This window comes from Kogia breviceps, chromosome 17, assembly GCF_026419965.1.
Source record: "Kogia breviceps isolate mKogBre1 chromosome 17, mKogBre1 haplotype 1, whole genome shotgun sequence".
In the NCBI taxonomy this organism is placed as follows: domain Eukaryota; kingdom Metazoa; phylum Chordata; class Mammalia; order Artiodactyla; family Physeteridae; genus Kogia; species Kogia breviceps.
The window spans coordinates 36,355,625-36,380,913 of NC_081326.1; the positions used below are offsets into that span (position 1 = coordinate 36,355,625).

The 25,289-nt window shown below is 36.3% G+C and overlaps 1 pseudogene; it reads left to right on the plus strand.

Moving 5' to 3' along the window:
- Window positions 1-369: 369 nt before the first annotated feature.
- Window positions 370-3,607, plus strand: LOC131743789 (ATP synthase F(0) complex subunit B1, mitochondrial pseudogene; annotated as a pseudogene).
- Window positions 3,608-25,289: the final 21,682 nt, after the last annotated feature.

Below are 25,289 nucleotides of genomic sequence, written 5' to 3' on the forward strand. Positions count from 1 at the left end.
AGGAAAAATATCTTGCCGGTAAAAGCAAAAATATAGCAAAGGCAGTGGATCAACAACTTAAAAGGCTAGTAGGAAGGTTAAAAGACAAAAGTCATAAAATCACTTTAACTGCAGTAAGCAGTTAAGGGATATATAAGAAGATGTAAAATATAATATAAAAACATAAAAGTTGGATGGGGGAGTAAAATATGTAGAGCATTTAGAATGTGTTTGAATTTAAACAGCTATTGGCTTAAATATATGTGTATATTTACATATGTATATATATATATATTTTTAATCTACATATAGATATAAACATACCTCATGGTAACAAAAACCCAAAAACCTACAATAGATACACACACAAAAAGAGAAAGGAGCCTAAACATGACAGTAAAGAAAATCATCAAATCACAAGGGAAGAGACTAAAAAAAGAAGAAAAGAACAGAGAAGAACAGCAAAAACAATCAGAAAACAAGTAACAAAAGGTCAATAAATACACACTTTTCAATAATCACTTTAAATGTAAATGGACTAAATGCCCCAATCAAATGACACAGAGTAGCTGAATGGATAAAAAAGAATACCCATCTATATGCTGCCTACTAGAGACTCACTTAAGAGCTAAACACACACAGACTGAAAGTGAGGGGATATAAAAAGATATTCTATGTAAATGGAAATGAAAAGAAAGCTAGCTGGGATAGCAATACTCTTATCAGACAAAGTAGACTTTAAAACAAAGGCTATAACAAAAGACAAAAGGGCATTACATCATGATAAAGAGGTCAATCCATAAAGAGGATAAAGCATTTGTAAACATATATGGACATAACATAGGAACATCTATATACATAAAGCAAATATTAACAGACATAAAGGGAGAAATTGACAGTATGTAATAATAGCAGGAGACTTTAATACTACACTTACAAAATTGGATAAATCATCCAGACAGAAACTCAGTAAGGAAACATTGGCCTTAAGTGACACATTAGACCAGATGGACTTAATAGACATCTATAGAACATTCCATCCAAAACAGCAGAACATACATTCTATTCAAGTGCACATGGAAGATACTTCAGGACAGTTCACATGCTAGGCCAGAAAACAAGTCTCAATAAATTTAAGAAGATTAAAATCATATCAAGCATCTTTTCCAACAACAATGTTATGAAAGTAGAAATCAACATCAGGAAGAAAACCGGAAAAACCTCAAACACTTAGAGACTAAACAGCATGCTACTAAAATACAGATGGGTCAATGAAAAATAAAACAGAAAATCAAAAATACCTTGAGATGAATGAAAATAGAAACACAGCTTTCCAAAATCTATGGGATGCAGCCAAAGCAGTTTTAATAAGGAAGTTTGTAGCTATACAAGCCTACATCAAGAAACAAGGAAAAATCTCAAATAAACAACTTAAATTTACACTTAAAGAAATTAGAAAAAAAAGCCGAAAGTTAGTAGAAGAAAGGAAATAATAGAGATCAAAGTAGAAATAAATAAAATAGAGACCCCAAACAATAGAAAAGACCAATGAAACTAACAGCTGATTCTTTGAAAAGATAAACAAAATTGATAAACCTTTAACCAGACTCATATCAAGAAAAAAAGAGAGTGAATGCAAAGAAAATTAGAAATGAAAGAGGAGTTACAACTGATGTCACAGAAATACAGTCATAAGAAAATACTACCAATAGTTATATGGCATTGAATTGGACAACCTAGAAGAAATGGATAAATATCTAGAAACACACAATCTTCCATAACTGAATCAGGAAAAAATAGAAAATCTAGTATTGAAATTGAATTAGTAATCCAAAAATTCCTAATAAATCAAAGTTCAGAATCAAAGGGCTTCACAGGAGATCTACCAAACATTTAAAGAGAAGAGTTAACACATATTTTTCTCAACCTAATTCTAAAATATTGAAGAGGAGGGAACACTTCCAACTCATTCTTTTTTTAAAAACATAAAATTTTTAAAATAATATATATTTTAAAATTTTATTTTATTTATTTATTCATTTTTTGGCTGCATTGGGTCTTTGTTGCTGCACAGGGGCTTTCTCTAGTGGCGAGTGAGGGCTACTCTTCATTGTGGTGTGAGGGCTTCTCATCATGTGGCTTCTCTTAATGTGGAGCAAGGGTGCTAGGAGAGCTGTCTTCAGTAGTTGTGGCACATGGGCTCAGTAGTTATGGTTTATGGGCTCTAGAGTGCAGGCTCAGTAGTTGTGGCACACAGACTTAGTTGCTCCACAGCATGTGGGATATTCCAGGACCAGGGCTGGAACCCATGTCCCCTGCATTGGCAGATGGATTCTTAACCACTGCACCACCAGGGAAGTCCCAAATTCATTCTAAAAATCCAGCATTACCTTGATAATAAAACCAAAGACCCTACCAAAAAACAAAAAACAAAAAAAAAAAAAAGAAAGAAAGAAATCACAGGCCTGTATCCCTGATGAACATAGATACAAACATTTTCAACAAAATATTAGCAAACCAAATTCAACAATACATTAAAAGATTCATACATCATCAAGTGAGATTTATTTCAGAGATACAAGGATGGTGCAATATCCACAAATCAATCAATGCAATACACCATATTAACAAAACAAAGGATAAAAATCACACGATCATCTAAATAAATGCAGAAAAAGCATTTGATAAAATTCAACATCCATTCATGATTAAAAAAAACTCAACAAAAATTCTATAGAGAGAACATACATCAATATAATAAAGTCAGCTAACATCATACTCAATTGTGAAAACATTATGGAGTTTCCTCAAAAATTAATAATAGAACTGCTACTGGGGCACCAAGACTGCTGTGTAAATGCTACTGTGTGGTACTTTCTGCTGCCACTGCAGCAGCCTCTTCTCTGAAGAATGCAGCCCTCCTCAGTCCAGGGGTATTACAGACTACAAGGATCTTTCATACAGGGCTGCCAAGTCTTGCCCCTGTGCCACCTCTTCCTGAATATGGAGGAAAAGTTCATTTTGGGCTGATCCCTCAGGAGTTCTTCCAGGTCCTTTATCCTGAAACTGGTGTAAGAGTACTCTATGTGCTCAGAACTGGGCTTATCTTATATTTACTCTCCAAAGAAATTGGAGAGTGATAACTCCAGAGACTTTCTCCACCATATCAACAATAGGATTGCTTGTCTATGTAGTTAAAAAATATGGTGCCTCTATTGGGGAATTTGCTGATAAACTCAATAAGCAAAAAATTGCCCAACTGGAAGAGGCAAATGAGTCTCCCATCAAACAAATCCAGGATGCGATTGATCTGAAGAAGTCACAGCAGGCACTGGTTCAAAAGTTCCATTACCTTTTTGATGTCCGGAGGAATAACATTGCTATGGCCCTGGAGGTTACTTAACGGGAACAGTTGCATAGAGTATACAAGGAGGTAAAGAATCACCTGGACTATCATATCTCTGTGCAGAATATGATGCGCCAAAAGGAACAAGATCACGTGATAGACTGGGTGGAGAAGCATGTGGTGCAGAGCATCTCTGCACAGGAGGAGAAGGAGACAATTGACAAGTGCATTGCACATCTAAAGCTGCTTGCAAAGAAGTCTAAAGCACAGCCAGTTCTGTAAGTGCATCTATCCCAACTGAGAGAGCTAGAAATAGTTGACCGACTAAATGGAAACTAGCCTATGTGACAGAATCTTTGTATATTTCTGTCTACTGAAGTTAGAGTTGACCTTTCCTAAAAATGAAAAGTTTGTTTCATATACTGCGAGAAATAAAACAATCTATTGGCCAGTAAGATGTTTCTTTCATCCTTCTTGCTCTGCATTGAATTGTTCCATGATCACTTCTGAATAAGCAGTTTACTTTGAATAAAATTTGGTACCAATAAAATTTTGGTACCATGCACAGTAACACACAATATATACTTCTTGAATGAATGAATGAGTAAATTAATGGGTTTGAATGTGAAAAAATGCACACAGATGAACCACTCATAACAAAGACGTTTCTGTGCAACAAAAAGGTATTCTGTTTCCTGCATATTAAAATAATGAACTCTGTCATTTGGGTATGAGATTTGGCATATATACAGTCCTTCTAGGTATGTGATTTGGCATATATACAGTCCTAAGTCACAGTCTTCCATAATTTGTTCTAGAAGAAGCCACATTAATTCTGAAGCCCTAATCAAGCATGTCCCTTCATTATGTTAGTATTGGTTTAACACATAACAGTCTTTGAAGTCTATGCAAATGAAAAATATTTCACCATTCCTTGACATTACTATTTTCTTTTTTTCTAAGGTTGGGGAAGGAAGAAAGAGAAGTGGGTTCTATATTCAACTGACCTGATTATCTAGGGCTTGGGCAGCCTTCCTTCTTGGTGATTCCTCTCTTACATTTAAAGGACTTTGATCTGTCTCCACGCTGGCATAGCCTTTACTCTGATCAGTCCTATATCCTCATTTCCAACATGTTTCTTCCACTTTAGATGTGTTCCTGCCTGCTTCCTATTGTGGTCTTCATCTTTCCACCATAGTATCTCATCTTAAAATAAAAATTCTCCCTAACATACAGATCTCCCTGTACACTATAATTGGTGCTTCTTTAGCATTTGTGTGAGTGCTATAACCTGCAGCTGAGACTCTGGCTACCTACATTAAATCAGAAATAACACAGTGGCCAAGGGAGCACAGGACAAGGAAGGAGGTTGAGGCAGATCTTCTGAAAGTGGGGTCTTTGTCACAGGCATAAGAATCACGTGAGGTGCTTGTTGAACATTCAGATCCTTGAATCTTATTAAATCAGAATCTGACCAGCCCATGAAATTCTTAAGCAGACAGAAATTTGAAAATGTGTGCATCATGATACTTTTTTTTTTTTTTTTCGGTATGCGGGCCTCACACTGTTGTGGCCTCTCCCATTGTGGAGCGCAGGCTCCGGAAGCACAGGCTCAGTGGCCATGGCTCACGGGCCCAGCCGCTCCGCGGCATGTGGGATCTTCCCGGACCGGGGCACGAACCCGTGTCCCCTGCATTGGCAGGCGGATTCTCAACCACTGCGCCACCAGGGAAGCCCCATGATACATTTTTAAAGTGTCACACTTCATTTAACATGCCTTCTGGTTAAGCAGAATTCGGAAAACAATGATAATCATGAAAGTGCTTTATAAACCTGCAGGTTAGTGAATTTTATTAGACTGTAAGTTTCTTGTAGGAATAGCAAAAACCTTAGCTTCATCTAAGCTCAACAATATTATAGGAGCTCAGAAAATAGCCATTAAATTAACTTGTACTTTGAATCAGTAACTTTAAAAAATGAAAAACTCAGACAGGGCACTTGCTATTTAGACATTAGACTTTATTCTGGCAAATCCTATAATCAATTAATGTTGTCTAAGAACAGAGAAATTCCATCATGTCTAAGGAACAGAGAAATTCCATCAATTTCTAGCCCTAAGATTAGTTGCCTGGGTGGTCTGATCAATTTTATAGCATTTCCTTACCTCAAGGTTTTCATCTTTCAAATGGGAAGCATACTTATGGAAATTCCTATTTCATATGTGCTATAGATAGTAAATATGTTATGATATGGAAAAACACAGCTTTTCTTCAAATACATTTTATAATAAAATGTGCACCAAAGTATTTTTAAATTTTTTACTCAGTAGTATTTAGTTAAATGGTTGATTGTTTAAAACCTTTTCTCCCTATTTAGGCCTCTTAATAACTATCTACTTAATGAGTGAATGGTGTGATGTTGCACCCATTTCCTGCAAAATATCCAGCTGTTCTCATAACACCCAAGCCTTTTAAACCAATAATTTGAGAATTAAATCATATTATTATTCAATTACTGAATAGTTTTAGAAAAAAATACTTTTAATTTATCAGTATGTTGATAATTTATCATGACAGTAGCAACATTTAAAAAGTATCATCTACTTTCATTGGATTTAGTATTAAACTTATAATCTTGTGGTGAGTCTACTAATAAGTGTATATAGATACCATCCTATAGTTCTTAAAATTTCCATCTTTATCTTATATTTTATTTTCTTTGGGTATTTTTTGTTGTCCTTTCTTCCTTCTGTTCCCAATAATTTCCTATGCCAAGGCTGAGGAAGATCTGATGTTATGCCTTCTGTTTGATGAGGACCGCAGTTTGATCTGTTTGTGGAGTCTAGACATTTTTCCATCTCCTTCACATTCCCAAGGCGTCAGCATGGGAAAGGGAAGGGAAGAAAAGGAGTAGTTGGAAGGAGGGCGAAGCACAGATATAGCTTCCATGTAGTTTCTACTCTGCCCAGTTCCCTTGTTGATTGAAGCATGCTGCTTTCTAGCCTCATCTTGCAGGATGAGGAAGGGAGGAACTTGTCAGGCAATGTCCATTCTTACCTCTTCCTGGGGAACCCTTGGAAGTGGTGCACCTCAGGGCTTTGGATCCCCCCCTCAACCCCATCAATGAGGGTGACTTGATCAATAAGGAAGTGCCATGGGCAATGGAGAAGCTGTCCTACTTCTAATCTGCTTCGGACTGAAAGAATTAAAAAAGGAAACTAACCTGTCTCAATGTTCTGCTATTAAATAGATACTCTGCTAAGACACTAACATATTTTTGCTACAGCTCTGTGAAGTTGCTATTGTTACTTCTTCATTGGTAAAAAGATAATTAAGCTCAAAATTTAATCAGCTTGCTTACGTCAAACAGCTACTAAGAAATGGAACTATAATTAAACTAAATGTGAGAACTGGACTCAAACTCCATGTTTAATGACTTTAAATCCACATTGATACACACACTCCTCAAAATGGTCCAAGGAAACCAACTTTTAGAATTGTGCATATATTACATGTTAAGAGGTACTGACCAAGGTCCAAGGGGATTATCCTTTGAATAAAGCTCACACACAAAACGAAACGAAACCAAACAAAACACAACCTAGTGCTTTCAAGGTGAGTGGTTTTTGGGTTATTTAATGTTTTCTATTTCAGGGTAGTCATGATACTAAGTCCAGAAAATGCTTTTGTTTTATACTTAGTTAAGTATTACCAAGCTTGTTTTTGACTGCACCTAGTGGATATCACAGAGTATGTTTACCTAACTACCCCCCTAAAAAAATTATACTCCATCACTGTATTGTTAGGGATGAATTCAATTTCAAAACCTGCTCCAGTGTAGACACTTCTTTTGTTTCCAGTCTCCTGATTCCTGTGCTTATCAGTACTGTATAGTTAGCGATATGTACTTAATGATTAATATAAGGCAAGAATAGCATTGATGCAAAGAAAAAAAATATTTAACCCTACATGTATTTAAGTCCTAGACCAAGAAAACTATGCAATACGTCATGCTATGCAGTTTAGAATATGTTTAGGGCTGACCCCTGGGAAAATTATAAAGGGATGAAACTTGTTTTCAACATCTTTAGCTCCTACTTTCTGAATTCTTTGTAGAATTCTGTAACATGTATTATTATTCTTAATGACCACACATTTAAACAGCCAAATAAATGAGTCTCTAATTGTTGAAATGTATCAAATAGAAGAATATTTGTGGGGGCTTGTTGATTTGTTCTGAAATCACAGCATTCTGTACTATTTGTAAGAAAGGGTCACCCCTCAGCTTTACAGAGTCCTAGAGGTAAGGTCTCACAATATAAATGACTAGATAATAAACTGAGATCCTAGGTAGAAACATTGAAACAATTCTTTGAAAAATGAAACCAGGCTAACAGGATGACTGGTGTTCACTTCCAGCAGAGGTAGAGACAAAGACCCCTCCCATGTTGGTTCTGATTGTCAAAAACACTCAGTTATCTATTTACAGTTGCCGTCCAAAATGCATGAAGAGAAACCCCTGCTTTTCTCCAAAATTTTTTCCTTCCTATCAAGATAAAAACAGAAATCTTAGTTCAAGTTCTTCTATTAATATTCCAGAATAGGCAGGGAAAATTGTGAAAGGTTCTATAAACCTTTAAATTGCCATTAGCTAATCAGAATCATTGTTCAGTGACCATTTTTATTAAATGACCACTGAGTCAGAATGTTCATATTGCTTTTCAATTAAAATGTAGAATAGCCAGAACTGACTCAATAGCACACAGAGCAGCAGCAGAATGACCCAGTGAAACTGCCATTACCCAGAGGTAATTGAACACTTAAGAACTTAAGTTAACTTCTTGATGTAGCCAGTTACTTCTGCTAATGTCATTTCTAAAGGCTTTTCCTACAGAAAAGAGCACTCATAAACAATATATCCTGTAATAAGGTGTTCAAGATAAAAACTGCTCATGATTTAAAAAATTCCATCAAAGCATGATGCTATTCTTTTTCCTTGTCATTTTTTAGGATTCATGCAATATCCTAGGGTAACTGAGTGAAGAAGGGTGATAGAAAAATAGAGGTGACATGGATAGTTCAGGTATGACTAGTAAAGGATAGGACTAGTAAAATTTATTTTGAATGAAAATGTACTTATACATGTGCTCAGACACACACAGACATATACAACTATTTGAAAGATCAAAGCAATTGCTGGCAAAATGAAAAATTTAGTGCTTAAATTAACACAAACATGGCAGTAGATAATGTGTGGCTATTTCTTTCTCTCACAGAATTAGTAGGGCTGTTCTTTTATTTTTATTTTTGTTGTTGTTGTTCCATGAACAGTAGAAAGAGCTTAATTACACCAAGGTAGGATGGATCAGCTACTAAAGAGTTAAGCTTTCTGTAAGAAGAGAAACACAGTTAAGTACTACATCACAAATTACCATTTTTATGTCACCACCCCACCATGACTTTAGCACTAAGCCTGCTACATCTTCACACTCTCATTAGGATATAATGCATATTCATGGTCCTGATTATATAGCCACTTTTTTGACTTGTTTTAATTGTGCATGAAGACACTGTGACAGGAGACTTGACCTTTTCAAGATCATTTTCTCTCCACTGCTTTTCACAAAGCTATTAACTTGTCTCCTTCCCAAAGATTGCAATAATTTATTTCCCATTAATAAAAAATTCCTGATGCCATGCAAATTAAAATTTATTCAGCAAATAGAATTCTTTGGATTATTTTCTAATGGTTTTAAATACTTCCAGCTTAGGAAGAAAAATAATATTAATGGGTACAGGCTGAGTGGATAATTGCATACATTGAAGAAAAATGAATATACGACCAATGCTGTAGCTTACCTCACATCAATTACCCAGAAGAGTTGCTTTATTATTTTCAAAAGATATATTAAATAATTTATTTCAGGGGTATCATTATGGTCTGGAAATTATGCCAATTGAATGAAAAGCTCAGCAACTTCCATCTACAAACAACACATGTTGGTATAAGAAATCCAGACCAAGTTAAACAATTGTGTGTAGGTGTAAATGAGATTATTTAAGGGGGTCACTTAGTTAAAGTGGCAACTGAAGTGCAATATAATGTGAACAAGGGAAAAATGAAATGCAAGGAAATGAATTTATTTTCTTACTAAGTGGCACCTGTCTTTCTCTTTGTAATCAAGAGTACCCTGTGAGAAAACCAAATTTCCAGAGGATGTTGTTTTTGAATCTCATTCTGAGAGAAGTTAAGTATATCTTCTTCATGTTATGTACTTTTTTTCTTTTAATGTGATGAAAATTGTGTGTTAAAATGTTTATATGCAAAATGTTTTAGACCTAAAGTGCTGTGGGTAGCACATTATATTTACTGTCAACCTATTTGTTCCATACAAAAATAATATCAGTGCCCAAAGGATGTCAGTTCTACTTTGAGCCATCATAAACATAACTCTTTCTGGTTTTTGACATACCAATTGCATTGGACAAGTGGGATTAGAAAGCCCAAGAGAACTTTGTGTGCTTATAATTTTCCAATGGAAACAAAGCTCTTTGAGTATTTTCTTCATAGTCTGGGAAATTAGAAAAGGAAGGAGTGGGTGGGCAATCTAGTTAACCTGCCAACTGGGGCAATTTTCCCGTTTAAATAGAAGGCTTCATTGTCCCATCCAATATAATTTTAAAGACTTTTTCCCCTGTTCTCGTTCATAGTTCAAAAGGAAAAACAAAGTTAGGGGAAGAACTGTTATTTTGATGCTGCAGAGTGTGCAGTGAGTTTTTACACATATTATTTCACTGGACCCCCAATATTATTCTTTGAGCCAGTTAGGATAATTTTTCACACCTTGTTTTACAGATAAAGAAACTGAAAGCCCAAATGAAATCATGTGTTCAATATTTTTGGCTAATAAATTAAGGAACCAGGGCTTGACCCAAGATTCTGTGGCCCTTCCTAAGTTCCTGCCAAATTAACTCAAATAAGCTAGCCTTATCAGCCTCTCTAGCAGTGGTTGTCAACTGGGAACAATATTGCCCTCAGATATTCCACAATATCTGAAGTCATTTTTGGTTGTCACAATTTCTGTGTGTTTGTTGGAGGATGCATTTGGCATTTAGCAGCATCCTACAATGCACCGGACAGTCTCCACAGCTCAGTATTATTTGGTTCAAATATAAGAGTGTGATTGTTGAGAAATCCTGGTTTATAAATATGAACTTTAAAAGAAATGAAATAGAGGTAAACAACTTTTGAAATAAAATTCTTTACAGATGGATTTTTAGTTTGATTGGAAAGTGTGAAAAAGACTGTAAAACAATGGAAATAAAAGTAGGAGAAAACCAGAAAGCAAACAGACAGAGCCAGAATATAAGGCAAAATAGTCCTTAAGAGAAAATAAATCCTGGGAGGAAAAAATAAAGGAGTAAAAAGGAAATGTTTAGATTAAAGATTAGTGAAGGTCCTAGAACAAAAAGATGAAAAAAATCCTAAAATTTGTTCAGAAATAAAGACCAAAAATGATGTGAATGACTGGGCAACCAGAAAATTACACTGACTGTCATGAGAATGGAGGAGACACTTGATAAATCCTGGAGAAGTCCAGTAACAGGAAATACTATTAGATAGACCAATCTGAGAAGTACATAGAAGAAGAAGGGACTAGGAAATACTCTTTAATGCGAGATACAGCATCAGTGTTTCAGGGTGCCCAATGCTTCGGAGATAAAAAGAAAGAAAAAGAGCAGCTAACTGGGCTACCAATAAAGGTAAAGGTGGAACACTGACCAAATAGGAGTTTAAACTCAGCACAGAGCATTCTTGCTGTGGGAGTTCATCTTCCTTGTTCTGAAATCTTCATATAATGTGTATTGTAATCAATTTGGTTAGAGGAGTATATTTTACCTTGTTCAGTCATTTAAAAATTTTTTTTAAATACTTCATTTTAGAGTATGTTAGAGAATATTCTAATGTTTTGTGAAATTTAAGGCAGACCTGGAATTTCCAACCCTACTAGGAATTTAAAATTAACAAGATTCAATAAAATCATGGTGGGCTGGTGTGTGTGTGTGTGTGTGTGTGTGTGTGTGTGAAACATGACAGATCCAGTTTGTTGAAAATAAAGATTCTCAACAATGTATAGCTCTTTCGGTTTCCTGGAACTAATTCCAAAGCGCACTTATGTGTGTTTGTGTTTTGGGGTGGGGGGGGAGCGGGGCTTCCCCATACCAACAAGAAATTCTCAGACAGCAGCAGGGTGTCTGAGAATTCAACTCATTTCTGACACTATCTACCCGAGAGCGTCAGATTCCTAGGTTAAGGGCTCAGTCCTATAAGACTCCCCTCCCCGTTCACCCCCACCAAGCCCATTTCAAATGCCAGTCAGAAGTCCAAGTTGTTACCTGTGCTTCTGACAGACTGGCTACAAACTGGAGGTTCCCATGACCTCTTCCTTAGGTTTTATTAATTTCCTAGAGTGGTTCACAGAACTGAGAGAAACATCTTACTTACTAAATCACCAGTTTATTATAAGCGGATATAACTCAGGAACAGCTAGATGAAAAAGAGGCACAGAGACAAGGCATGGGGAAAGGGCGTGGAGCTTCTGTGCCCTCTTTAGGTGCCAGTCTCTCAGCATCTCTAGGTGTTCACCAACCAACAAACTCTCTGAGCCTCCTTCTTTTGGGGGTTTTTAATGGAAGCTTCTTACATAGGCATAATTGACTAAACCATTGTCCAATAGTGATTGGACTTAATCTCCAGGTCTTCTCCCCTCCCCAGAAGTCAGAGGTCACAGGGTTGGCTGTCCTGGCAACCAGCTCCCATCCTAAGGTGCTTTCCAAAAGTTACCATTATCACAACAAAAGACACTTTATTGTTCTTATCACTTAGGAAATTCCAAAAGTTTTAGGAGCTCTGTGCCAGAAATGGGGACAAAGACCAAATATTTATTTTTTATTATAGATCACAATATCAGAACAGTCTCAGCTAAACTTCCTTGGCTTTTAGCCATCTTGTTGAAACTATGAAAGAAGACTGATGAAAGACAGGCAGTTTAGGATCAAACAACCTGAGAAAAGTCTGTGAAGCCCATCCCTAGCTCTTACTGGCTTATGTAGTGCAAACATTCCCAAACTTTTCAAACATCAGTTTCCTATTTGGTAAACTAGGAATAACAACAACTATTTCCCAGAGTGGTATTAAAAATATTTCACAATTAGTATAGTATGGATCCTGATCAAACAAAATGGGTGCACTGACCAATCAGAATAGATACTAACTATAAACAACCAATATGACCAGACCAATCACTGACTATCAGTCCTGCCTTGCTTATAAAGTTGTGGGGAGACACATAATTTTGTTTGTTCATTTACTCATCTATTTATTACATATTTATTATACATGTACTAGGCTCCAGATACTCTATTGGTACTGGGAATATAGAGATAGATAAACACTATTTTCATGAAAGACTCAAAGTCTAGTGAGAGAAATAAACATATAAATTAAAAATATAATTGCATATATATGAGGAATTATTAATATTGAGATTTATTCAATTATCACTTGCTTTTGGGTTCCACTCACATCCAAGTCTCCAGCCTTAACTTTTTCTTGATGTTTAGTCTTGCCATCATTGGGTCTTTCCTATCATTCAGGTCCTATATCTAGTCCTCAGCCATTCCTGTTGACATTTCCCCCCATTCCTTTCCAAGCCCACACTAACTCAAACCTTACTACTTCCTGCCTGACCCCCCTTCTAGGCTGTCTCCTTTTGCTCCTACTATATATATTCCCAATTCTTAACTTTTTTCAATTACCAATGTCTACATTTTATTTATTCTTCAAGACCCTATCATATCACCGTGTTCTGTTTTCTATGAGTTATTACTTTCAGAAATTAACTCACTCATGTATTTTCTTACATGGTTATGTGTCTCCTTGTCCTCCCTCCCCTTCTGACCCACCCTGACTATTAGCTACATGAGAAAAAACTTGACATATAGTAGACATTCAGTAAGTATGTGGTGAATGAATGAACCAATGAGTGAAAGAATAAATGATTTGCCACATTCTTCCCAACCCCTCAGGCACAACTGCCTGAATTCCTACACAATTGTATCTGTTGTTTGTCTTTTGTCCAGCTCTGGATTCTCACTGTTTAGTGTCTCTATCATCTTACCAATCATTACTTCTAAGAGTTCTTGGAACTCTTGCACAAATAGTTGTTCATATAACTAAAAATTATAATTTTGCTTGACGATGAATTCTTTCTATTGATATACGCTCAATATCATTGCTAAAACAAAACTCTGTGTCTTTTAAATATTTATAGCTTTGACATTAAAAAGAAACCTTAGTATTAGTCCATTAGAACAACCTACCAAAAACTCATTTTCTTCTGCACTTAGATGAAAGTAAATTAAAGAATGTAGATTAAAACTCAAAGTATGTAAACCCTCTGTTTCTCATTTGCTGTGTTAATGAAGCCTGCAGGAAGACGTTGCTGACTCTATTAGCCTGTATTTTCATTTTCTGTTTCCTCTCTCCTCTCAGTCCTTGTGTTCTATGCCACCCGTCTGAGCCTTTGACACCTTTCCCAGATAAAAAATGGATCTTATTCAAACATAAACTGTTCAAAACACTTGCGCTAATCGTAGTACATTGACAGAGAACCATTGTAAAGGCTCAGAGTAACCTGTTTTATTTTTTAATTTTTTTCTGAATAATAAAATATGTTTATTTTTAGCAAACTTGGACACTACAAACAGGGAAACACACTAGACAGTATATACTAAGTACCAAATTAATGGTGCTGAAAATGATTGATTGATCACTCTAGTGATTGATTTCTGAATGAACTGGATATGAAATGATAGTATAACACTCAGAGGAAAGGAAACCCTGACCTGTATTATCCTGAAGGAGACACCTCTGCCTTCAGAAATCTTAATTTACTTACATTTTAATCATATTTTGAAAGAATTCCCTGTTTAGCTCCCTTTCTTACTCCTCACTTTCCCATAGTATTTGAATCATTGAAAAAGTTTATATTAGTGTTAAATGAAATGCTCCTTATTACAGAAGCTGATATGAAAAAGATGCTGCAACGACTTAGCAGACGTGTTTAGGGATTTTTTTTCAGCAAAGAGAGGGCTACCATCAGCCATTTTTGCTGAAAGTGATTTAGCAATCATTATTTAGGAGATAGCCATAGGATATTTATTTTTTCCAGAAAGGCTCTTAAGGGTGCCCTAATTTATGTGGTCATTTAAAAGTATTGATTATTGCCTAGTGGCATTGGAGATATGGATGCTGAAATCAGGACTGAGTTATGGATTAGATAGTTGAAAATTTATGCTGTGGATGCATATCTGCTTAATTAAACAGAAGTCATATACTCTTAAGTGAGATACTCTTTCAGCTTTGCCTATCAAACAAGAATATAGAACAAAGATATTTGCTTATGAAGAGTTAAGGCAAACTATTATGACAGGCCTGTCATTGGTCAGCCTCAAGCTCAGAAACACCCAACGTCATTTGATGTACCCAGCTGAGTTACTATTGTTTGAGTTCCACTTTTACTTCTGCTGGGAATTGTCTTAGCACTTCCTGATATACCTGAATAATGAGGTTGTTGCACCTGCGAAATAATTATCACACAAGCCACCATCACCCAGGGGATGTTCAGTGCAGCATATGTGCCAACTCATTGTGTACTGGTGGGCTGTCTTCCTCCTTATACCTTTCCTGCTTCTTCTCTTTAGTGCAAACATGCTATTTAATCAAATGAGACTAACTTGGCAAACAGCATAAAATTCATCTGCACCTTCTTCAAATCACCACTGAATACAAATTTCCCATCTCCAATTTTATGTCTGAGGTGTGGAATGAATATAAGACAGTCATATTTATGGTCACCAAAGCTGCTCTGCTAAAGAAGAAGGAATATAAAAAACTGATGAGTATGCACGTGTCAAATCTTATTATTTGGAAAGAGAATCAACCAATAATAAAATCATTTTTCTTTCTCATTGAGAAAATGCCAATTTAGCTTAAGATAGCATGATATAAAAACTTTCCTTTAGGTCCCATGAAAATCTTCGACATACAAAATATGTGCCATCCCAACATGTGCATATTGGGATTTTTTTGGACACCAAGACATGGAAAACTACATTGTAAACTTAATTTTCACATGTATGCACATAGAAAATAGAGATGTTTTGTGTTCACAGTGATGACTTTAGTACTTTTACAATAATTTCAATAAATACATGCTGTAGAATTTGATAGTGGTGAATGTTAACCCATTCTGAATTTCTGAAAATCAACTCAGAATAGTACATCAATGGTTTATGTGATCAGAGGTTTAGATCTCTGAGTATTAAGTGTCTGGACTAGCTCTCTCATCCTCCCTTATAACCTTCTTGTTGGAAGGGTTAGAAAGTTAAAAACTACATTTCTTATGCTGTCTCACAACCATGGTTTTGATTTCAAATCAGTTTCTACATGTAATACTCAATAAGAGACGTGGGGGTACACTTGAGGGAAGGGCCACCTTCTGATACTTCTAGGTCAGTGGTTCTCCAAGTTTGGTCCCTGACCAGCATCAGTACTGTGACTTGGGAACTTGTTAGAAGTGTAAATTCTTGACCCCACCCTCAACTTACTGAGTTAGAAATTGTTGAGGTAGGTCCAGCAATCTGTATTTTAACAAGATTTCCATTTGATTTTGATGTACAATGAAGTTTGAAAACCACTGCTAGGCTATTGGTAGCTGATTAACAAGATAGTGGATACTTGAGGATTCCTTGTACAGCAGTCTATTCTCCAGTTTCCTGAGTGTTGAGGTGCAATTGAGCAGACACATCCTCCTGATTTGACTTCCTAATTGAAAAGATGGGTGTCCATTCTGCAATTTCTCTGAAATGAGAGACAATTATCTCCCTCACATTGGTGTCTTGTGTTTAGCAGAGTTTCTGAGGCAGCCTCCAAGACAGGAGCTGCCCTAGTGAATCACCTGTATTGTTCCAGAAGTCTGAGAAAGACCAACCTAAAACTTGCTTCTTCTAACCTTCCTGTACTCTCATAAGCATCTACTTATATTACATACTTTCTTTTTAAAATATCTAGGGTGAGATCTCTTTCCTACACCGGACCATGGTTGAGCCTTTCACTGAGGCAGTTTTGAAACATGGACGCCAAATTCTTTGCACATTTTTTCATTGAAAGGTGGAATCTCCTTTTGAACTTGGGGTCTATGATTGCTTGACCAATAGCACACAGTAGAAGTGACACAATGCTAAGGTTTTAAGAAATTGGCAGCTTCCATTCCTTGTCTATTGGGACACTGGTTCTTGTAACACAGACACCAGCCTGTGAGGAAGCCAGAAAATAGCCAGCACTGAATTACCAACCATATAAGTGAGATATCTTGGGTGAGGATTCTCCAGCTTCAGGCAAGCAGGCCCAGCTGATGGTGCATGGAGCAAAGATGAACCTTCCCTGCTGAGTTCTGCCCAGATGGAAGACTCAGGAGCTTGGGGAAAAAAAAAAAAGATTATAAAGTTAAAAAAAAAAGTTTTAAAAATACTTTTAAAAAGTTACTATAAAGTTTATACTAAATATAATCTTGCCAGTTTGATATTCCTTGATTTGCCTTTCTACTATCTCTAATTCCAGGGTTTTGTTGTGGACATTACTCTTAAATAAGGCAAAACTAATTAAACCTGGACACTGATCCCTCTTATTTAAAGACATCAGAAGACCCTGCTGCTGTTTTAAGCCACTAGGTTTGTCATGGTCTGTTATTCAGCAATAGCTATCTGGAGAAGCAATAGCTTATCTCTAAGCCAGAATATTAGTAGAATTAGAACAAGGATGTCAGATCTAGGCCAGAGTGTTTTCATAGTTTGGGTTCTCCTAAAGCAGATCCAGATGTGAGGTCATTGGGGTATGACATTACAAACAAGATAGGAGGCGATCTTGAAGAGGCCCTTCCATAGCTCTTATATCACATCACAGAGCTACTTCTAATATTTTCTCTAAGTCTGGTTGTATGAAATTAGCATGTTTTCTGCCATGGAGACACCTGTGTACTAGAGACAATGTGTGCTTTTCTCTGTATATATTTTCAAGAAAGCATAATTTTCTTCTTTTCCAGATGAAAAAACAGAAGTGCAGAAAGGTTAGGTAATACTCACAACATCATATATTTAATAAGTGAATGAAATGATAAGGCATGTGGCCCTGGTCTCTCTGAATCCTAAGTAATATTCAATCATACAGAATATAGTGAAGCAGAAACTTGGTCATTCTTATTGAAACTGTAGATCTTAGAGAAATCAGGCAAATTAGATAATTCAAGATTATAATAATTAAAACAAATTATGTTTATAAAATATTTTATACTTTATAAGTATATTAAATCATTAAATATAAAGTATTTTAAATCATTCACACAACATTTTATTTGATCTTCATAAAAACTTTGAGATAAGTAGGGCAGGAATTTGGCTTCATGTATTTTTTTATAGTTTAGAATAGTAAGACACAGAATGTATTAGTGATTTGTTCAAATCAATGTTTGACCCGAGTCATCTATTTTGGTTGTGAACATGGAGCAAATTTGCTGGGTAATTCCTGATTTTCCACCGTGAAGTTATAACAAATAGGTCATTTTAGTACGCTTTATTAACAATTCATTGCTCTATGTTTTAATGACCTTTTCCTTTGACAATTTTAAATTCCATTATCTATATCTTTATTCACTGAAATGAAGAACTAAATATAGTAATAATAATTTTGAGCTCTTCATTTCTTAAATTAAAAAAAATCATGGAAACATAGAACTTCAAGATTTGAAAAATACCTTTAAGAAAAATTTTTAAAATATCCCTTCTAACAAATAAAGAAACAATAAGCACTCTGAGAAGTGAAGTGACTTTTCTAAGGTCATGGCTAGTTTATGCAGTGAGGTCTAGGACCCACACTTTCTGACTGTGACCCTCAAGACAGTGCATGCACATGCTATCTTCTTCACTGTTGTGCACAAAAGTGCCTGTCACAGTGTGGGGTCTTTAATGTTTATTGAATAAATAAACAGTATCAGAACCGACTCTGTTTCTATGATAAGCCACTTGAAGGCAGGGATTATGGTTGATTGACTTTGTATTTCCTATAATGCCTAAGGACAAATTTTAAGCTCAAATCAAATACCCAAAAAGATTTGTTGAACTTGATTTGGAAACGAGGATGACAGCGTCAGATGTGTGGTGCACAATACTAAGCCATTTTCTCTCTTCTTCCCTAAAGAAATTTGCATTTTAATGTATGCTCTCTCCACAAGCACTTTCAGTTGTCACTAAATAGTAACAACTAATGTTTGTATGTCTCCTTCCAAAGTTATTTCCCCTACATGCTTGTATTTGATTCTGTCACAACCACGGGAAGGTTTGTATGGGGAGGGAGCACGTTATAGAGAGGTTAATGGATTTGTTCAAAGCTATACAGAGAATACATGTAAATCAGGGGATTTGAATTTAGGCTTTGTGTTCCAGAAGTCATGCCCTTTTCAGGTCCTGTCTTGAGCCAAAGGACCACCTAGATCACTCATTGAGGATAATGGATGAAGAAATAAGAGGTCATGTCTGAAAAATAGTTTTACCAAACAAATTCTGTAACCTTAGACAACCTTTAATGTTTCTAATTTGTTCATGGAAAAATCCCACTTAAGACAATCCCAGGAGGAAGAAAGGTGTGGAATAAATAGACATGTTCTCCCTTTTTATGTAGTAAATACCACCGTTTGTTTCTAAACACTCTAGTGCAAGATGAGAAATCCTAAGTCCCCTTAAGTGCCCTGACATTTCAAAGTATGTTATTATCGAATACAGATATTCAATTCAATTTGAAACAGGAGATAATAGTTTACGTAGGTATTCAATTCCAGCCAAATGCTTTTCATAGCAAAATAAAAATGTGAGAATACTACTTCACAGTTTGTGTTGCAAGAGTATTGCTTTCATTTCTTCCAGAGAATAAGTATGTGTGCGTCCATGTGCCATCTACTATGCGTTATCACTTTATTTGCAGTATATAATAAAACCCAAAGAGACAGCTCTTTTGTTCACAGTGTTACTCTGAAAAAGAGAGGACATATCTGTTGGCCAGTCTGATATTCGAATAGAGAAGGGCTGTCATTAAAATCTTGCATACTATCAAGTGGGAAAGCAGACTTATATTGCAATTACTTTCCTATTAGCTGCTGCCCATTGCTCCTGACAGGTATAAATTAGATCTCGCTGGGTTGCCTACAGATTAATGAGTTCCCAAATTGTCATTCAATTGTTTGAAAGTGAAAGGTAGAAAAGGGAGGTAGATGCAAAATCTTTATACACCTCTGATTAGGGGATATTTGCTTTCATTTCATATTTTTCTTCCTTCCTCGGTATCGCTTGGGTGATAACTGACACTTCTATCTGAGGATTGCTTTCCGAGTAGCAGAAACTTGCAGCTGAGGCGAGGCCAGAATTAATAATTTGCGTGAGCAAACACACAGCTGCTGTTTGTGGAGAGAGATTCTATTAACGAACAGTGAATTCTCATAATTAGCCGAGCGGTTTCTGCAGCTGCCCGCCTGACCCCCAGACTACACAAATTGTGGGTGGTGTTCGGCCTCAAAATCAATCTTACCTAATTACTATAAGCATGTTCCTCCAGTCCTAATGACTGCAAAAAATTGGACATTTCTTACTCATTCAAATGCTCTTATTAGATTTTCCTTTGTACCTAAATTTATATTTGTCTATTAGCATTTCTAAGAGTGTACAGGTGTAGTTACAAATCACACACAGAGAAGTATAATTCGTGTTCCTGCAGGCATGCACCCGCCAATGTCTGCTCTGCAAACAGAAGCAAGATCTGTGCTCCCTGAAAGCATCATCTCCCAAACATCATTTAGAGAACATTCTGCGGGTTGGTAGTCATTCAGAGCCCTGTTTCTCTTCTATCCCCTGGGTCCCTTTCACTCATCTGCCACTCCTCTCTTCCCCCATCCAACTCCTCCAAACTCTAGTTAGTTAAAAAGGAAGAGATTATGCATGCCATGGGTAAGCCCCAGCCTCATGGGAGCCAGGTTTCTACTTGTCATTCTGTCACCCTGAAATCAAACCAACTTATTTGACACTGATTTGCTTGACAAGGGTGTGGCTGAGTGTCGCACTCTCAGTATTGCCCACCCACATTGCAGCAACTTCTAAGACATGCACACTATTAGTGTGTTCAGGTAACTCACTACTTTTTCTTTTCAGAAGCAAACTTTGGACAAAGCCTCCCTGCTGTCTGGAACATATTGCTGGTCTTTCATCCATATTACCTGGGCACTGGGAGTTGTGTCTGCTGATACAATGAGAACATGTGTCCATAACCCAGATATATTTCAGCTACATCACTTTTCACTGAACCTTAAGAAATGTAAAAGTGCTTATTCTGAATTAAGGTTATTTCACTAGGCAGTGTAGTGCACAGTTTGGACCTTATCCTCCATTCTACACTTAGAAAATAGTTGAAATTTTTTCCTCCCTGAACAATATCATCCAGGTCTGAGATGAATGAAACAATGGTGAGCACCACTGAAACTATAACCTCTTTTTGGTCATGTCAGATCGTTCAGTTGTTTTTCTCTTCCCTTTCCTTTCTTTCCCCCTCTCCCTCCCTCCATCCCTTCCCCTCTTCCTTCCTTCCTTCCTTTATTAAGTGCCTATTATCTGCCAAATACTGTGTTAGTGTTAGGTACTAGGTATACACTAATGGACAGAATCAATATGGTCCCTCACCTCATGGTGTTTCTACTTAAGAGGGGAAGACAGACAATAAGCAGGAAAATATATAGATATAGATATAATTACCAACTACAAGAGACAGTACAGTGTTGTTTGAAGAGCATGAGTTCTAGAATCAGACTTTGTGGGTTCAAATCCTGGCTCTAAAACTTACTTGCTGTTTGACTGTGGACTAGTTATTAAACCTTTTCATTCCTCAATTTCTTCATTTTAACATAATAAAAATATGTATATTCATGATTAAAATGAGAAAAAACTGATATCTGCAAAAAACTTGGAAAATGGGCTGGCATGTAGGAAGAACACAGTACATGTTAGATACTATTGTAATGGTCATGAAGGAACAAAACATGCTTCTACAAGAAATAGGGTGGGAAGCTGCTTTAAATGGGTTGAGAAGGGTAGTCCTTTCACTGGAGCAGACATGAAGTAGAGAGATGCTGACCTTGGGGAGAGTAACAGATGTTTTCTCGGCAGTGAAGTTATATATACAAACACTAGGAGGTAGGACAAGCTTGTTGGGTTCCAGGAACTAAACAAAGGCCAGTGTGGCAAAGGATCCCACGCTGGGTAGATCAGAATAGTTGAAAGACTAAATGCTCCAAAGAGTAAGCATTAGGAATGCCTTTAAATATCCTTTTGAGAAACCAATGTCACAATTCCATGATCATTATAAATTCTATTAGAATCTTTGGTCTTAAGATGAGAAACAACAGAATCCTCTAAAATGGTGCACTGAGAAAAACAGATGTGACCTGATTAAGTAGGTTGTGAGTTTTTTTTTTTCTTCTTCTTCATCAAGCCCTAAGTCCATTTGTCTTAACAGCAGCTACATAAAAAGAAAGTTTGTGTGATGAGCCTTTATTGAAATCAAAAGTTGAAAATCACATCAGAGCTCAAAGAAAAGAAACAGAAGGAATTTTGCAAATCAGACATACTGAACTCTGGGGTATGGAAAATAGAACATTCCCTACCCCCAATCCCAAGTTATAGGCTAGCAATCACATTAGAGCCTGAATCTTTGGAGCAATCTTGACATAACTAGGCATAAGTGGATGTAGGAAGGGCTACCTTACATATCTCAGTTAAGGAAAAGTAGTTTTACATTCGTGTGGCAGGATGAGAAATGAGAGACTCTGGCTTCTATTTACTCAGTTTGGAAACAATCAAGGGCTAACAAATGCTCTGCAAGGGAAAGGCCATGGTACCATAAGAATTTAATGCATCTCCCTCTGAGCCTTGGTGGTCTGAGGCACCAGGTGATGTTATTTCCTGTAGTCTTATGAACAGAAAAAAAGTATATTTTAAAACAGACTGAAGCCATTCACCCAAAGTAATTGATTTAGCTTTAAATATATAGACAGTATTATGTAATATTTTAAAGTATATGAACATTAACAAATCATCAATTCATATTTGGTCATAAGCCAAGACTAGCTCTTTAAAGCAGAATTTAATTAACTTTTCAGTCCATAAAAGTAAGATAAGGGAAAAATAGTCCCAAGACTTCCTCTGTCAGAGGTGATCTAGGATCCAAGTTGCATCACTGTCTGGCTACTTTCTACCAAGAGCATTGGACATGAATGCAGGTGAATGACAATCAGGGCTATGATTGGATCCTGGCACATATATTGACATAGGAGAAGTCATTTAAAGTGTTTTTATTGCAGGCTGTTGTACCTGGAACTTATGGCCAGGACGTGAGTTTCCAAGAATGATTCTTACTTGTGGTTCCTGCACTTTCAATGGAATCACTTGAAATGCACACAGTTAAAAAGTGGATTTAAAGGCTCACTACTCACTGCCTAAAACATAACCTGAGGGGGGTGGGGGAGAAGGCTGGACCACAAATTTTCAGCGATTTTTATTCTCACTAAAATTTGAGGATACTGCTTAAGTTCAGAGGATTAGATTCATAAGATTTACTCCAGAAAAATGAAAGAAATTCATTTGCAAATTTAAGGGTGTGTTGTATGTTATAGAAATTTTAAGTTTTATTTTAAAGAAAACATTTACATTTTCCAAATTCAAATTTTAAACTCACCGTGTGTGTGTGATTCACAGAGTAAAAATTATTCTGGATAAAAATAATTGAGCTGACAATATCAAATGTAGTGAAGATGTGGAGCAACAGGAACTCTCATTCATTGGTCATGGGAACACAAAATGGTACAATCACTTAGGAAATTTGGTGGTTCTTAACAAACTTATCATACTCTTACCATGTGATCCAGCTATCACAGTCCTTGGCATTTACCCAAAGGAGCTGAAAACTTATGTCTACACAAAAATCTGTACATGGATGTTTATAACAGTTTTATTCATAACTACCATAACTTGAAAGCAGCCAAAATGTCTTTCAGCAGGTGACTGTATTAATAAACTGAGGTACATCTAGCAGATAATGGAATATTATTCAAATCTAAAAAAATGAGATATGAAGCCATGAAAAGATATGGAGGAATCTTAAATTTACATTACTAATTGAAAGAAGCTAATTTGGAAAGGCTACATACTGTATAATTCCAACTATATGACATTCTGGAAAAGGCACAACTAGGGAGACAGTAAAAAGATCACTTGGTGCCAGGAGTTGGAGGAGAGAAAGGGATAAATAGGAGGAACACAGAAGATTTCACAGAGGGCAGTGAAAATACTCTGTATGGTATTATAATGGTGGATACATGTCGTTGTACATTTGTCCAAACCCATAGGATGTTACAACACCGAGAGTGAACCCTAATGTTAACTATGGACTTTGGATGATGATGTGTCAATGTAGGTTCATCAGTTGTAACAAATATACCACTCTGGTGGGGGATGTTCATGGTGGGGGAGGCTATGCCTGTGTGGGGCAGGGGATATATGAGAAATCTTTTAACTTTCTGTTCAATTTTGCTGTGAACCTAAAACTATTCTAAATTTTTAAAAAATAAGTAAATATATCTAAAAAAATCATTGAGCACTACAGAAAAAAATATAGGGTCTTTGGTACTTGAGATACCACATTAGGTGCTAACTAAAGCCATGGGTTCTCTGATGCCAGCTTCTAATACCATACCTTGCACCAAGTGATCCTCAGCAATTACTGGTAAAATTGATACTGAGTGGTCAAATCTGTGTTTATTCAATTTCTGAAATAGAAGCTGGATATTTCATTGCTTTATCTATTTTTTAAATTGGAAAAGAACCGTGTAAGCTGAGATGCTTTCCCACAAACTGAGTTTATTCTTGGTCAAGTCATTCATCCTGAGCCTGAATTTCCCTATTTTAAATTAAAGAAGATGATACCCTAAACAAGTGCTGGGAGTAGGAAATAAAATAATTTTTATAAATGTGTTTGGCTGGAAAAATATGAATACATCCAGTACACAGTTAATAAAATTTATACATATTTGGTGGTTGATTCCTTTATAAGAACCAGCTCGGTTTAATTAGGAGCAGAAGTATGTGTTCTTAATACTTTCCCCAACATATTAACTGGTCAGTATGAACTTTTGGAAGATGGTTCAGATTTACCATATCTAAAATTGAGGGGGATTATGAACCCCTTAAGGTTTCTTTCATAATGTATTTAACTATTAAGGGGGAAGAGAGGGAAATCTGGTAAAAGCTATGAGCTCTCTTCCCAGGAAATGTATGTGGACATTTCAGGTGGCTCACATATAGATTCTCCCTGAAATCCATCCAGGGAACCTCTGTTAAGAAGACCTGCATTAAAATGTAAATGTACTCTTTGAGAAGGGCTTCTTTTATTCATCAATTCATTCATTCATTCATTCCACCAACATTTATTAACACCTCTTTTATACTGGATATAATAAATTCTTTTATTTTTTAACATCTTTATTGGAGTATAATTGCTTTACAATGTTGTGTTAGTTTCTTCTGTATAAAAAAGTGAATCAGCTGTATGTATACATATATCCCCATGTCCCCTCCCTCTTAAGTCTCCCTCCCACACTCCCTATCCCACTCCTCTAGGAGTTCACAAAGCACCGAGCTAATCTCCCTGTGTTATGTGGCTGCCTCTCACTAGCTAGCTATTTTATATTTGGTAGTGTGTATATGTCCATGCCACTCTCTCACTTCGTTGCAGGTTACCTTTCCCACTCCCCGTT